Source organism: Malus domestica, chromosome 11 (assembly GCF_042453785.1).
Source record: "Malus domestica chromosome 11, GDT2T_hap1".
Classification (NCBI taxonomy): domain Eukaryota; kingdom Viridiplantae; phylum Streptophyta; class Magnoliopsida; order Rosales; family Rosaceae; genus Malus; species Malus domestica.
In genome coordinates, this window is record NC_091671.1 from 3,341,153 (window position 1) to 3,356,228 (window position 15,076).

Sequence of the window (15,076 nt, forward strand, 5' to 3'; positions counted from 1 at the left end):
CGGTGCCTGTAGGCATTAGTCATCATGAAATAATATATTCTGCAAAGACTAAGCTCCTATAAATACCCTAGCATCGTTGTTACTTTGTAATTAAGATCCAAAAAGAAACTTTTTTTCATATTCACAGATTCAAAGAAATTTTTGTTCCCAAAAAGCAACTCATTTCATTTACATGAAGGTAAGAATTTTAATCGCATTTAAGTACTCCATGCATTTTACGAAAGTTTAATGGTGGTTTCTAGGCAAATGAAACAAAAGGCTTTAACTTGCGATTGCTTGGCTTAATGGTACTACTATTCAGTTCGAAGAGGTCTCAAGTTTTACTCGACATGAGACCCCATTGTGGTTTGTCGGGTTATCAGTCGATCGGTTGTATAAATATAACTTTTTAGATATCATATCAGTCAACAAAAAGAGGAAACAAGAATTTAACTATGATCAATTTATGCACGCAGAAGATAGTCATCAAGGTGCAGCTGAAATCTGAGAAATGCAGAACCAAGGCCTTGAAGATTGCCGCAAACGCCAAAGGTATGCAGATTAGTATTCAATTAACTAAATAATAGGCAGTTTTAATGAAGACTTGGGTGAAGTTTATTTTAACCAAAAATCATTATATAACTTTATTTAATGAAAATGACTTAGATTTTAATGGAAAGAACTTCAATTTTAATGAAAAAGACAAAAGTTTAATAATAAAAAAATTAAAATAAAAGTAATAAAAATTTGCCGTGCATCCATCACACACACACACTCTCCTCTCCCACACTATTTCTTAAACTGAATACGTGTATTACATTCTTAAACTGAACATTGACTATTTTTAAAAACTGAATGCAGATACTATCACTTTTGTTTGTACCATACTTGACCAATCCCGAAACTACCGAGCACTGGCCAACGCTATACTGTCAAGGACCCAGAAGAGTTCCCCTCCGACCAGGAGGCCAATCACTACTCGACACGTGTCAAGATTAGAAGCCAATCAGAGCGCAGCACGTGTCAACATCAAGAACCAATCATAACATGACACATGTCAATGTGACAAAGCTACAAGTTTTTCTATAAATAGGGGTCATTCCCCCACAATATTGCCAAATGCCATTTTGTGTTAAATCATTCACAAGAACTCACTAAATTGAGAGCTTGATCCTTTGTACTTGTGTAAGCCCTTCACTACTAATAAGAACTCCTCTACTCCGTGGACGTAGCCAATCTGGGTGAACCACGTACATCCTGTGTTTGCTTCTCTGTCTCTATTCATTTACGTACTTATCCTCACTAGTGACCGAAGCAACCAAGCGAAGGTCACAAAACCTGACACTTTCTGTTGTACCAAAGTCTTCGCTGATTTTGTGCATCAACATTTGGCGCCGTCTGTGGGAAACGACACTTATTCCTACTCTCTTCAGCTGTGTCAAGCTGGTTTCTATCATTCGTACACTTTCTTTTGATCAGGCATCCCTCTCCAACATGGGAAGCGAAGGAAGCCACAGCACACAGAATGACACCCCCCTTGCACATAGTGCGAAACAACGAAAGAAGGAAGGAAAACGAGTTCTTCTTCAAGCTAAAGTCGATGAGTTGGAAGCTCAGAACAACAAGATAGCAATGAGGAATGAGGTCCTCCAGGAGCAATATGAGAAGCTCTTCGAGACACTCCACGAAGCTAGGCAAGCTCAGACACGCGAGCTTGTTGCCCCCGTGGAAGTCAACCATCAACTGGGTGCCCTCCAACATGGAGGGTCACATGCATTCGACATAGATATCCCTGATAGGGAACAGATTACCCCTCGACTTGATAATCAACATGAGGCTTCTCTTAACCCAGTTGCTTCGACCCGAACCATGAGAAGTGGAGGGAGACACCTCTTTGCTGAAGGGGCAGAAGGATCGAAAGCCGTCTTTCGCGATTGTCGGGATTTCCTGAAGCAACGTCGAGAGAATTCCATCCATATAAGCTCAAAGATCAATGACCCCAAGGATTTCTGAGAGACTCGGTCCCCTGCCACGGCCCGAGCCGGCCACCAATTTGGGGAAGGGGCAACAAGTCCTAGAGAGACATGAGGGTACAGGGGACTCAGAGGTGTTCCGACAGACATACCCTGGAAGCCAGTACAACGAGTCCAGGGAAAAATCACATGCCCTTGATCAAACCTTCCTAATTCCAAGAGGAGATGGAGATTTACGAAAGAAAGCTCCAGTGGCACATAACTCCGCTCAGGACCCCCTTGTCCTACAACTTATTGAGGAAGTAAACAAGTTGAAGGCTGAACGTCAGGCTGAAATACCTGACTGGAACCAACCCAGGCCTGGCCCTCTTACAAGGAGGATCCTCAACACCCCCCTTCAAGCAAAGACAAAGCAAAAGCTTGGCTTGCAACTTTATACTGGAAAAGAGGACCCGATTGAGCACCTTAACCTCTTTGAGTCCACCATGGCATACCGGATGCACACCGACGAAGAGCGATGTCTTCTCTTCCCCTCCACCCTCTCTGGCGGAGCTCTAAATTGGTATTGTCGTCTTACACCTGAGACGGTAGACTCATTTGAGGAATTGAGGAAACTATTTGTTTCCCAACACATTTTCCAAACCGATCGCTTGCACTCTGCAGATGACCTGTACACTATCCGCCAGAAGCCAGACGAGTCATTACGTATGTATGCTGGCCGCTTCAGCCATGAATACTCCCGGTGTGCCGAGGCAGACGACAAGACTGCCCTCAAAGCCTTCACGGCAGGCCTACGTGATTGTTTCTTTAAATACATGATCAATGCCAATACTTGGAAGACTTACTCTGAGGTGATGGCGCAGGCTTATAACCATGCCTCCGCCGAGGCAAAGACATATCAGGAGAAACCCCCTACAACCATCCTTTATCAACAAGTGGGAGGTGGAAGCCAGACTCACCTAAATGAGAAGACCTCGACTTTCCAAACAGCAGTGGCACCTCCCCATGCCTTGCATAATGCTTCGCCGAATCAACAGACATATCAATTTCAAGGCAAGAGGAAGGATTTCCATCCTCACCACTCTCATTTCAGTAAAAAGAGTAAGGGACACTATCCCGATAACCAAGGGTATCGCCACAATAACGCTCGCCCCCAGGCAGTCAATGCAGTGGGTCAAACCCGCGTCAAGATACCCCCTACCCCAAGGTATGAGACATACACGCCCTTGAATGCCACATGCGCGGCCATTTACCCCAGCATAGCTCACCTGATACCAAAGCCAAAGCCGAGGCACCCAGATTACACGCCCCCGAATAACGCGGGCATGTTTTGTTGCTACCATGAGCATAACGGCCATGATAGCGAGAAATGTATCATCCTCCGTGATCGTATTGAAGCTTTGGCACGAGAAGGAAAAATTGATCAATTCCTCCTTCACCCTCAAAGGGATAACCGTAACCAACGCCAGGTGAATGTCATATATTCCATAAGCGGCGGCACACCCATATCTGAATCTTCCAATAGGGCCATGAAAAACAGTGAACGAAGTCTGAGGCCTGGTCACCAAGTGTTTCACGTGGAAGACATCAGGGGAGGGAAGTATCAAAAACCTAACTGGGATCCGATATGTTTCTACCCTGAGGAAGAAAGAGGCATCATCTACCCTCATAACGACCCATTGATCGTGGAGGCTCACATAGCCAACTTTGATGTTAGACGAATCCTCGTAGACACAGGGGCTTCGGTCAATATCATGTTTGCCGAAGCTTTCAGGGCACTCAGTGTAGCTGAACACTTGCTCGATCGCTCGATTTCTCCTCTGATAAGCTTCTCCGGTGATATCGTGCAACCCTTAGGGAGCATACATTTACCCTTTACTATTGGTACAGGCCCTTACACGGCTACCATTACCACTAACTTCCTAGTGGTTGACTGCCCAACGGCATACAATGTCATCTTTGGGCGCACAGGCATCAATGATCTCAAGGCTATGGTATCCACGCATATGCTGTTGATGAAATTTCCAACCCCCCATGGCAACGGCTACATCAGAGGAGATCAGCTTAGTGCACGATCATGTTACAACACTTCAGTTAAGCAACAACACTTGCCCGGACCCAAGGAAACCCTGTCTGTACATGACCAAGTCACAAAGACCAGCCTAGATGAAGCGAACTTGGATCTTCCTGATAGCAACAATCAACCCGATGATCCTCGAGATGACTCTTTCACCCAGCAAGCCCAACCTGCTGAAGAGTTGGAGAAGGTACCTATCTCAAGAGATTATCCAGATCGCATGGTGAAGATTGGCACCACATTGTCACCACCCCTTCGGTTAGCATTGATATCTTTTTTGAAAGAGAACACTGAAGTCTTCGCCTGGTCATACGAGGACATGCCAGGCATCTCTCCCGATGTCATCTGTCATCGTTTGAGTATTGACCCCAAGATCAAGCCGGTGAGACAGAAGCGAAGATCTTATGACGCTGAACGATACGAGGCAATGAAAGCAGAAGTTGAAAAACTCAAAGGCATAGGCTTTGTCCGCGAAGTCAATTACCCGACATGGGTAGCAAATGTGGTCCTTGTTAAGAAAAATCCGACCAAAGAAAGTCTTTTGCTTCAAAAGGTCTTGTGGAGAATGTGTGTTGACTACACCGACCTAAACAAAGGGTGTCCGAAAGATAGCTTCCCTCTTCCTCTTATTGACAGACTTATAGACTCTACGGCCGGGTGTGAACTCCTGAGCTTCATGGATGCTTACTCAGGATACAACCAAATCCTCATGAACCCCTCAGACCAAGAACACACGGCCTTCACTACTGACAGGGGACTATATTGCTATAAAGTCATGCCTTTCGGCCTAAAGAATGCAGGAGCAACTTATCAGAGACTGGTCAATTCAATGTTCGCCGAACAAATTGGGAAGAACATGGAAGTTTACGTTGATGATATGCTAGTCAAAAGCAAACATGCTGACCAACACATCACCAACCTATCTGAAACTTTCACCATTCTAAAGAGGTATCGAATGAGGTTGAACCCCAACAAATGTGCCTTCGGCGTGGGCTCTGGCAAATTCTTAGGCTTCATGATTAGCCAACGAGGCATTGAAGCTAACCCTGAAAAGATCAAAGCAATCCTCGACATGAAAGAGCCAATAACTTCAAAAGACATCCAAAGTCTTACTGGCAAGGTGGCAGCCTTAACCAGGTTCATTTCTAAGGCCACAGACAAATGTGCTCCCTTTTTTAAAGCACTTAAGGGAAGTAGGAAGTACATTACATGGACTGATGAATGTGCCGAGGCATTCAAAAACCTCAAAGAGTACATGAGTAAAGCCCCTCTGCTCTCCAAACCAGAAGTTGGTGACACTCTCATCATCTATCTATCGGTTTCGGCTTCAGCAGTCAGTTCTGTTCTTATTCGAATGGACAGTGGTGTCGAACGGCCCGTTTACTACGCTAGCAAGGCCCTACAAGATGCGGAGACACGATACTCCAACATTGAGAAATTAGCTCTAGCATTGGTCATGTCTGCTCGGAAACTTCGCCCTTATTTCCAAGCACACGCCATCATCGTGCTTACCAATCACCCTCTTCGACAGATACTCCAGAGTCCTGACACGTCTGGACGAATGATCAAATGGGCGATAGCATTGGGTGAGTTTGACATCTCCTACCAACCAAAACCAGCTAAAAAAGGCCAAGCAGTAGCAGATTTCATCGCCGACTTCACATATCCTGTTGACATTGCTTCTACACCTGAAGCAGTAGCTTCATTACCATCGGAAGCTCAGAAAGTAGAATCAACGACCTCAGCATGGAGTCTATATGTTGATGGCTCATCCAACCAACAGGGCTGTGGAGCGGGACTAGTCTTGACTACGCCCGACAAAGTAGCAATGGAGTATGCTCTTCGTTTCAAATTCAAGGCATCAAACAATGAGGCCGAGTATGAAGCCCTTCTAGCAGGATTACGTTTGGCCAAACACCTCGGGGTTAAACAAATTGATATTTTCAGTGACTCCCAATTAGTGGTCAACCAGGTTACCAACAACTTTGATGCTAAGGACAGCTCCATGGCAGCATATCTTGCGCAAACACAACTTTTGCTCAAGCACTTCCACTACCAGATCACCCAAGTTCCTCGAGCGGCAAACAGTCATGCAGACGCCCTGGCTCGCCTCGCCTCAGCTGTGGAAGACAAGATTGGAAGAAAAATTCATGTCGAACTGTTGGCAACACCAAGCACCATGGCCGCAGAAGTATGCAACTTACAACGGGGGGATAGTTGGATCACCCCGATCTATAATTTCCTTGCTCATGGCACCCTCCCAAATGATAAAGTCCAGGCTAAGCAAATTCGATACAAGTCTACCCGCTACCTGATCATCAATGATCAACTCTATAAGCGAGGTTTTAGCCTGCCATACTTAAGGTGTCTTACGCCTGCCGAGGCGGAAATCGTCCTTCGGGAAATACATGAGGGAGTCTGTGGAGATCATGCTGGATCTCGGTCCCTAGCACACAAGATTTTTCGCCAAGGATATTACTGGCCAACACTCCACCAGGATGCCATCAAAGTATCCCGCTCATGTGACAAATGTCAACGATATGCGGCTATTCCTCATTCCCCTCCAGAGCCTCTTACTCCTATGATCAGCCCTTGGCCCTTCGCCCAGTGGGGACTTGATTTGATCGGCCCAATGCCGGCAGGGAAGGGCAAAGTCTGTTACGCAGTCGTTGCAGTGGACTACTTCACAAAATGGGCCGAAGTAGAACCCTTGGCAACCATTACTGAGGCAAAGATAGAAGACTTCGTGTGGAAGAACATCCTTTGTAGATTCGGCATTCCCAATGCGATAGTCACTGACAATGGGCGACAGTTTGACAACAAGAAGTTCAGGTTGTTCTGCTCTAAGTTCAACATCAACTTATGCTTTTCCTCTCCAGCTCATCCCCAGTCTAATGGACAAGTTGAGGCCATCAACAAAATAATCAAGCGCACTTTGAAAACCAGTTTGGACAAAGCTAAAGGCTGTTGGCCAGAATTTGTACCCCAAGTTCTTTGGTCATATCGCACTTCATATCGGACTTCAACAGGAGAAACTCCATTCTCACTTGCCTTTGGCACAGAGGCGGTTGTCCCTGTTGAGCTCGAGCAAGCAACATTCCGAGTCCAGAACTACATTCAAAGTGAAAATGACAAACAACTCACCCTCAACTTGGATTTAGTCGAGGAACACAGAAACCAAGCTCACTTGAGGAATGTCGCCTACAAGCAGCGCATCTCCAACTATTATGACTCTAGGGTCAAGCCTCGTTCTTTCAAAATAGGAGACTGGGTCTTAAAGAAAAGATTACTCTGCGACAGAGTCCCGAGTGAAGGCACACTTAGTCCAAACTGGGATGGACCGTATGAAGTCATTGGCATCAGTCGCCCTGGCTCTTACACACTTAGAAGCTCCGATGGCAAGACCCTTGGCCATCCATGGAACGCTGATCACTTGAAGTACTACTACAAATAGACTCACGATGTACAAGTGTTGAGCTATAGCCGTTCGGCATCCTATGTAATGAAGGCCATTTGGCAATGAATTCAATAAAGAGGTAATTTAGCCAACTCAGCCCTCACTCTTTTACATTCATAGCAAGCGATGCCGGAACCCTTCTCAATCAGAAAGCAATCTGTCTTCCACAGTCACTACAAAACAAGCAAATGAAGACCGTGTCAAGCGCCAAAAAAAAAAAAAAAAAAAAAAAAAACAACTTCATCCAAAAAGCTTCACCCGAAAAGCTTCACCTCCAAAGCTTCACCCACAAAGCTTCACCTAAAAAGCTTCACCCAAAAAGCTTCACCATCAAAGCTTCACCTAAAAAGCTTCACCCAAAAAGCTTCACCTAAAAAGCTTCACCCAAAAAGCTTCACCATCAAAGCTTCACCTAAAAAAGCTTCACCCAAAAAGCTTCACCTAAAAAGCTTCACCCAAAAAGCTTCACCATCAAAGCTTCACCTAAAAAGCTTCACCCAAAAAGTTTCACCTAAAAAGCTTCACCCAAAAAGCTTCACCATCAAAGCTTCACCTAAAAAAGCTTCACCCAACAAGCTTCACCCGAAAAGCTTCACCTCCAAAGCTTCACCCACAAAGCTTCAACACCAAAGCTTCACCTACAAAGCTTCAACACAAAACCTTGCTCCAAATAAACAAATTTTGTTCACAAAACCCAAGATGCCCTTGAACTTGTACAAAAACACTTGGGTAAACATAAACATTTTTTGTTTTACACCCACAAGGGCCCAAAATTTTCCTTCTTATTTATTCACTTATATATGTTCCCAAACATATTATAATAGATCCAACAACAAGCCAAAGTCCCAAATTTCATAATGGACAAAAGTACAAGCAATTCATCAATAATGAAGGTGCTACAAAAATTGGAATCTGCCCCAAAATAGAAATCCAACCCAAGAGACTTTTTCTCTCTCTCCCTCTTCCGCCTCCTTTCATCTATCAAATTTCTGCAACCTCTGCTCTTCTCCAATGGAGCTGAATTTTGGACACCCTATAGTTCTTGAGCATATGAACAACTTTCAAGAAGGAACCATTTCTGTTTGAGCGACGGAAATTAAAGTGTTGAAGCTCCAAACATGATAGTCGGCTTCTTGCAGATTTCGAAGCTGTTGTGATGTTTCGAAGATCTGGAAATATTTAACAGTTAGTTCATCCTGAATTTTTGATATGTTATGAAAGAGTCGATGAGGAACAACTTCAATGAAGAAAGCATACCGATCTGAACAAGATAAAATGGAGTTTCGAAGCTCACAACAAATCTGACGGGTTGACAGACAAATAATAACCAGTCCTTCATCATACCTGAATTTCTTGAGTTATACAGCTCCGAGGGATCTCAAATTTGGATATGTTGTAGTTCACAAGCTGAGGAACAACTTCAATAAAGAAAGCATACCGATCTGAACAAGAGAAAATGGAGTTTCGAAGCTCACAACAAATCTGACGGGTTGACAGAAAAATAATAACCAGTCATTCATCATACCTGAGTTTCTTGAGTTATACAGCTCCGAGGGATCTCAAATTTGGATATGTTGTAGTTCACAAGCTGAGGAACAACTTCAATGAAGAAAGCATACCGATCTGAACAAGAGAAAATGGAGTTTCGAAGCTCACAACAAATCTGACGGGTTGACAGAAAAATAATAACCAGTCATTCATCATACCTGAGTTTCTTGAGTTATACAGCTCCGAGGGATCTCAAATTTGGATATGTTGTAGTTCACAAGCTGAGGAACAACTTCAATGAAGAAAGCATGCTGATCTGAGCAAGAGAAAATAGAGTTTCAAAGCTCACAACAAATCTGACGGGTTGACAGACAAATGATAAACAGTCACTCATCATACCTGGATTTCTGGAGTTGTACTGCTCCGATGGCTCTCCAATTTGGATATGTTGTAGTTAAGGAATTAACGAACAACTTTCATGAAGACAACTTTGTGATTCGACCTACAGATGATGGTGTTATGTTGAAAAACAATTCCGGTTGTTAGGGGAAATGAAAAACAATTCCACCAAAGAAACATCATTATGATGTTTCATCATTATGGTGTTTTCATCATTATGATGCTTTCATCATTGTGATGCTTCCATCATTGTGATGCTTCCATTATGATGTTAATGCACCAACGGTTACACCTTCTGCAATTCCACTTATTCGGGCCTAGCAACCTTCATCAACAAAATCTATGAAGAAAAAGTCCGGGGCTACCACTTAGAAAACAAAAGAATGAAGTTTTGGTACTTACGACATGGACTATTAGCAAGACACCTCATTCGTCAACTCCCTCGACTAGAGACTTGGGGGACTCCCACCATATGCTACTACGCCTTGGTACTCAAAAGTTCGTGACTACTCAGTGACTTGGATTTTTCAAGTCTCCAACCGAGAAGTTTTCCTCACTCGGGAAATTAAGGGAACACTACCTCAAACTACATGCTTCACTCACAAAGCTTCAACAATACAGGTTTCAACAAAAGCAAAAATTCAAAGAACTTTATGAAGAAGGCTTTGGTGTATTTAACACAATATGTTGAAATGAAGCAAAGCTTATTTATTAATATTTTCGATAAGCCACAAATATGTACATATACATGAGTCAAAATAAACAAACAAAAGGGAGCCTTCACAAAGGTTGCTTAGGGGAAGTCTCAGCAGTCGGTAGAGCCCCAGAAAGAGAAAGCACCGGAGGGTGGTTATCCGGAGCCTCAGTACTTGACAAAACCCCAGAAGGAGGAGGCATTGGAGGTTCATCATTTGAAGCTTCATTACCAGGTACAGCCCCAGAGGACGAAGGCAATAAATGCCTTTGGAACAAACCCACAAACCGCTGATGATCAAGTAAAACCTTACCATCAGATTCCTTCATCTGGTCAAGCTTCCTCTTCATGTTTGTAGCATAGTCATGGGCGAGCCGGTGCAACTGCTTATTCTCATGCTTGAGCCCTCTAATCTCCTGTTTGAGACTCATCACTTCAGCAGCCAATGATTCAACTTGGCGGGTTCTAGCAAATAGGCGTTGGGCCATATTAGACACAGAACCTGCACACTGAACACTAAGAGCCAGAGAGTCCTTAACAGCCAACTCATCAGACCGTTTGGAAAGTAGTCTGTTATCTTTGGGAGTGAGAAGGTTCCTGGCCACCACTGCAGCGGTCATATCATTCTTCATCACAGAATCCCCAACGGTAAGAGGACCAGTAGGGGATATGAAGGATGGGCGCCATATGTTGTCTGGAGAAGGCGTGGCTGTCTCTTCTCCAAGGTTCAAGTCAAAACGACGGTCGGAGGGTCCAGACATTTTCAAATGTGTTGAAGAAGGAAGAGGTCAGACAAATCAAGATCTTAGAAGTGCAAGAAATGAGCTTCTACTGGTAGAGATTCAAGTGTGCTGTGGAACTTAATGCCAGCCTCTATAAAAATCTGCACTCGACGGAGCTTCAGAAATCGAAGAGGCGTTTGCTTTCTCAAAAGCTGGGCTGCTTAGAGACCACGAGGGCCGATCTCAGAAATCGAAGAGGCGAATGCTTTCTCAAAAGCTGGGCTGCTCAGAGACCACGAGGGCCGATCTCAGAAATCGAAGAAGCACCTGCTTTTGCAGCCTCGTCAGCACCTGTCACATGCACAATCAGCTTTGCGGAAATTACGGGCAATCTGTCGAAGATTTCTGGTGAAGTAGAAAGCACGTGAATCTTACTGATCAATCACCGCTCTCCATATGCACCATCAACTCCTCGGGTACCACATATAACTTTGTCAAAGATCTCTGACAAAGTTTAGGCACGAGAATTTCGAAGTGCCTGCTACCCTACTATTACCCATAAGGGTAAAGGAACAGCACCACTGCTTGACAACTGGAAAGTCCCTATGTGTGTCGACCTCCGTGTTTTGTGGCAAGACAGGTTGGCAAGAACGACCAACCTTTACTCACATTCGAGAAAAGACTCCTAACATAATTACTTTCTCAAAAACCGGAGTAGCACCGCTTTCCGAATCTCGAGAGTCAGATCCTCGACGAGATTGCTTGTTCGAAAACCGAAGAGGCACAACTCTCAGAACTTCGAGAGCCAGATTTCCTTAGATAAAGCTTGTCTGTAATCTCCACACGTAATATCAGCTTTCCAGATACCACATACCACTTTTTCAAAGTGCTCTGACAAAATTAAAACACGTGAAGCTGGCAGCTCCCACTACATTGCTGTGACCAAGAAGGGTAAAGGAATAGCATTACTACTTGTTATTGGGAAATCCCTATATACATTGACCTCCCTCCTCAACGGACAGGCAAACCTGCAAAAATGCTCAACCCTTTCTCACATTCGAAAAGGCACCCTCAACATAACCTCTCGAAATACTCAGCTTTATTTCCCCCCGATAATACCTCAGCAAATAAGCCACACCAAGAACAAGAGTATCTCATATCATCAGGGTCGAAAGCAAGAGTATCCCATATCATGCTTTCTCCCTGTCTTTGTCTTTGCCCTTGTCCACACCTGCAGGACAAGGAGAAATAGAGCAGTCAGTCGGAACCTGAAATCAAACCTCCAATTTGGAACTGACTGCCTGGAGCCTTTGCCTGGTTGCTTACTTAGCATTGCTCTCGAGTACTCATCCTCAACTGCTGTCAAGGTCACGAATTCCACCGGTAAATACCTCATGACAGTTGATCAGATATTGGCTCTTTACACTGAAGCTGCCAAGCGTGGATGAGTCACTATGAAGGAATGTTCTGAAGGACCATTTAAATGCAAAGGTTGCACACCACTTCTGCCATGCAAAAGATTGAAGCAGAAGGTTCAACGGTGAGCTGAAACAGATCACTACAGCACGACACCTTTCCATACCACATTCATTATTCCGTCAACAGCAAAAGTATCCCATATCATCAAGGTCGAACGTACTCTAGATTTGATGGACTTGTTTTGACCCTCAAATTTTTGAGTCGGCCTTATACTCTGAAGGGCACCAGAAAACCCTCCAGCACAGTTCAAGAATAAGCCTGTGGAAAGTTACTTCTTCAAAAGCAAAAGTATCTCATATCATCTCTTATCCATTTGCTTCTCCTTATCCTGGCAGTTGAATGAGAGACAAGGAGAATGAGAACAATCAACCGGAAGCCGACGTCAAACCTCTGATCCTGGGTTGCTTACTTGGAAGTTTGACTGCTTACCTTGTCTGTCACCTCTTTCGGCAGATCTCCTAGCTCGGCGACTTGGGGGACTCCTACTATAGGGTTTGTATCACACTTGACTAAGCCCGAAACTACAACTAAGCTTCAAGTGAAATTGATACATTACCTTGTGCGTCAACATCAGCTAAGTACACCATTCCCGGATGGAGGAAAGTTACTTCCAGAGAAGGGCAGATGAAGATCAGACCACACTTCGGTACTTAGAAGTTTCGTGATTACTCAAGGGATTGGATCTTGCAAGTCCCCAACCGAGGAGTTTCCCTCACTCGGGAACTTAGGGGAGCACTGTTTGTACCATACTTGACCAATCCCGAAACTACCGAGCACCGGCCAACGCTATACTGTCAAGGACCCAGAAGAGTTCCCCTCCGACCAGGAGGCCAATCACTACTCGACACGTGTCAAGATTAGAAGCCAATCAGAGCGCAGCACGTGTCAACATCAAGAACCAATCATAACATGACACATGTCAATGTGACAAAGCTACAAGTTTTTCTATAAATAGGGGTCATTCCCCCACAATATTGCCAAATGCCATTTTGTGTTAAATCATTCACAAGAACTCACTAAATTGAGAGCTTGATCCTTTGTACTTGTGTAAGCCCTTCACTACTAATAAGAACTCCTCTACTCCGTGGACGTAGCCAATCTGGGTGAACCACGTACATCCTGTGTTTGCTTCTCTGTCTCTATTCATTTACGTACTTATCCTCACTAGTGACCGAAGCAACCAAGCGAAGGTCACAAAACCTGACACTTTCTGTTGTACCAAAGTCTTCGCTGATTTTGTGCATCAACAACTTTCTCAAACTAAACAGTGGTACTATCACTATTTCTTAAACTAAAAAGAGTACTATTTTTTAAAATGAACACAGGTAGATGTGTGCCTTGCACGCGCTTTTGGTCAAGTTTCTTTCTTTTGTCATTATCATTAAATAAAATTATTTGATGACTTTTGATTAAAATTTCTTGTTTTGAAACATTTTTTCATTAGTTTTATAGTGTCTACCCAAACGATCATTCCTAGGAATTAATTGTTGATAATTAACAAACTAATGATGGAGCACAAATTAAGCAGGTGTGAGCAGCGTGTCGATAAAAGTGGAGACTGAACAGGTGGAGGTGATTGGAGATGGAGTTGATGTCGTTAAATTGGCCAGATCATTGATGAAGAAGCTTAGCTTCGCCACCATAGTAAGTGTTGCTGAAGTGATAACAACGGGGGAGGAAACACCAGCTAATCCAATTCAATGGGCATCAAACAATATTCACCATCCACAGTTTCCTATGCACTATGATGATAGGTACTACGGAAGGCGTTTTTAGTCGTGCTTGGTGTTTAGAGTTGGATTTAGTAAGCCACGTTTTAATGTTTAGGATTGGATTAGATAACTCACTAGATTTAAAGTATATTGAAGAAAAAAATTGAGACTAGCTTTATATCCCCACAAAATTGTAGAATATCAACACCTTCAACTTTCAACTTGAACAAATTTCCAAAGGCAGCCTTCATTTCTTACATTAATCTACCTTAAATCTAGTAGGTATCTAATCCAAAACTATCCAATTCAAGCGTGGCCTTGCTTTTTTAAACAACGTACATGTTTTTTGGATGTACGTTGTTAAACCTACTTGTATACTATTGACTTAAAGAATCAGCTGTATATGTATGGTTTTTACCGTAGGATCTTATAACGTTAGTGGTTAAATAAGTGCGTTGTGGAGCGTCTCTTTATTGTTTTTGTTGCTGTAAACCTTGCTATATATAAATTATGTTATCGTTTTTTAATTTTGTTGATTAGGGTTTATGAAACCTTTAATTTATGATCCACGTATGTTTCCTTTGTTATTTTCCTTATTCACACCTTAAAAGCACCATTTGACCCAACAATAATGAGAAGGGTTAGAGCCAACGACCTAGAAAAACAAAACCCTGAACTGATATATAACCGACTTCTGTTTTAGCGATAGTTGTCTTTACTTGTTGGAATTGGTTTTAGGTTCAACTTATGTAGGGTCAAGGAACATATTTGTGATGTGTTTGATATGGATATGGCTCCATTTTATTTGCGTCACAGCATTACAAAACAATGATTTAAGTTTGATTTTGTCTCCTTTTTACACCTAGCCCAAGTGTAAGAAGTGGCAGCCCATTTTAAAGGCATGTAGAACATAAACTTTATTAGTTGAGAAAAATTGATTCAAACGGCCGACTTTGTATAAATGTGTAAATTGGGTCCAGATCCATAGAAAACACGAATTGGAGTTGGCCCTAAAAAGAAATTAGAAAAGGGAAAAAACTTTCCAGGCGCAAGCTAATAGTGGGTTATGTGGAGTTCCATTCTACGTAACTACTTC

The 15,076-nt window shown here is 43.3% G+C and overlaps 2 long non-coding RNA genes across 2 annotated transcripts; one reads left to right on the forward strand and one right to left on the reverse strand.

The window, feature by feature from the left end:
• The first annotated feature begins 416 nt into the window (after positions 1–416).
• Positions 417–14,402, forward strand: LOC139189603 (uncharacterized). The gene is made up of 2 exons (XR_011573404.1): positions 417–531; positions 13,797–14,402. It is a non-coding gene; the product is annotated as an uncharacterized lncRNA (long non-coding RNA).
• LOC139189602 (uncharacterized) lies at positions 8,337–9,582 on the reverse strand. The gene is made up of 5 exons (XR_011573403.1): positions 9,374–9,582; positions 9,193–9,290; positions 9,012–9,109; positions 8,831–8,928; positions 8,337–8,655 (listed from the first exon to the last, which is right to left on the reverse strand). It is a non-coding gene; the product is annotated as an uncharacterized lncRNA (long non-coding RNA).
• Positions 14,403–15,076: the final 674 nt, after the last annotated feature.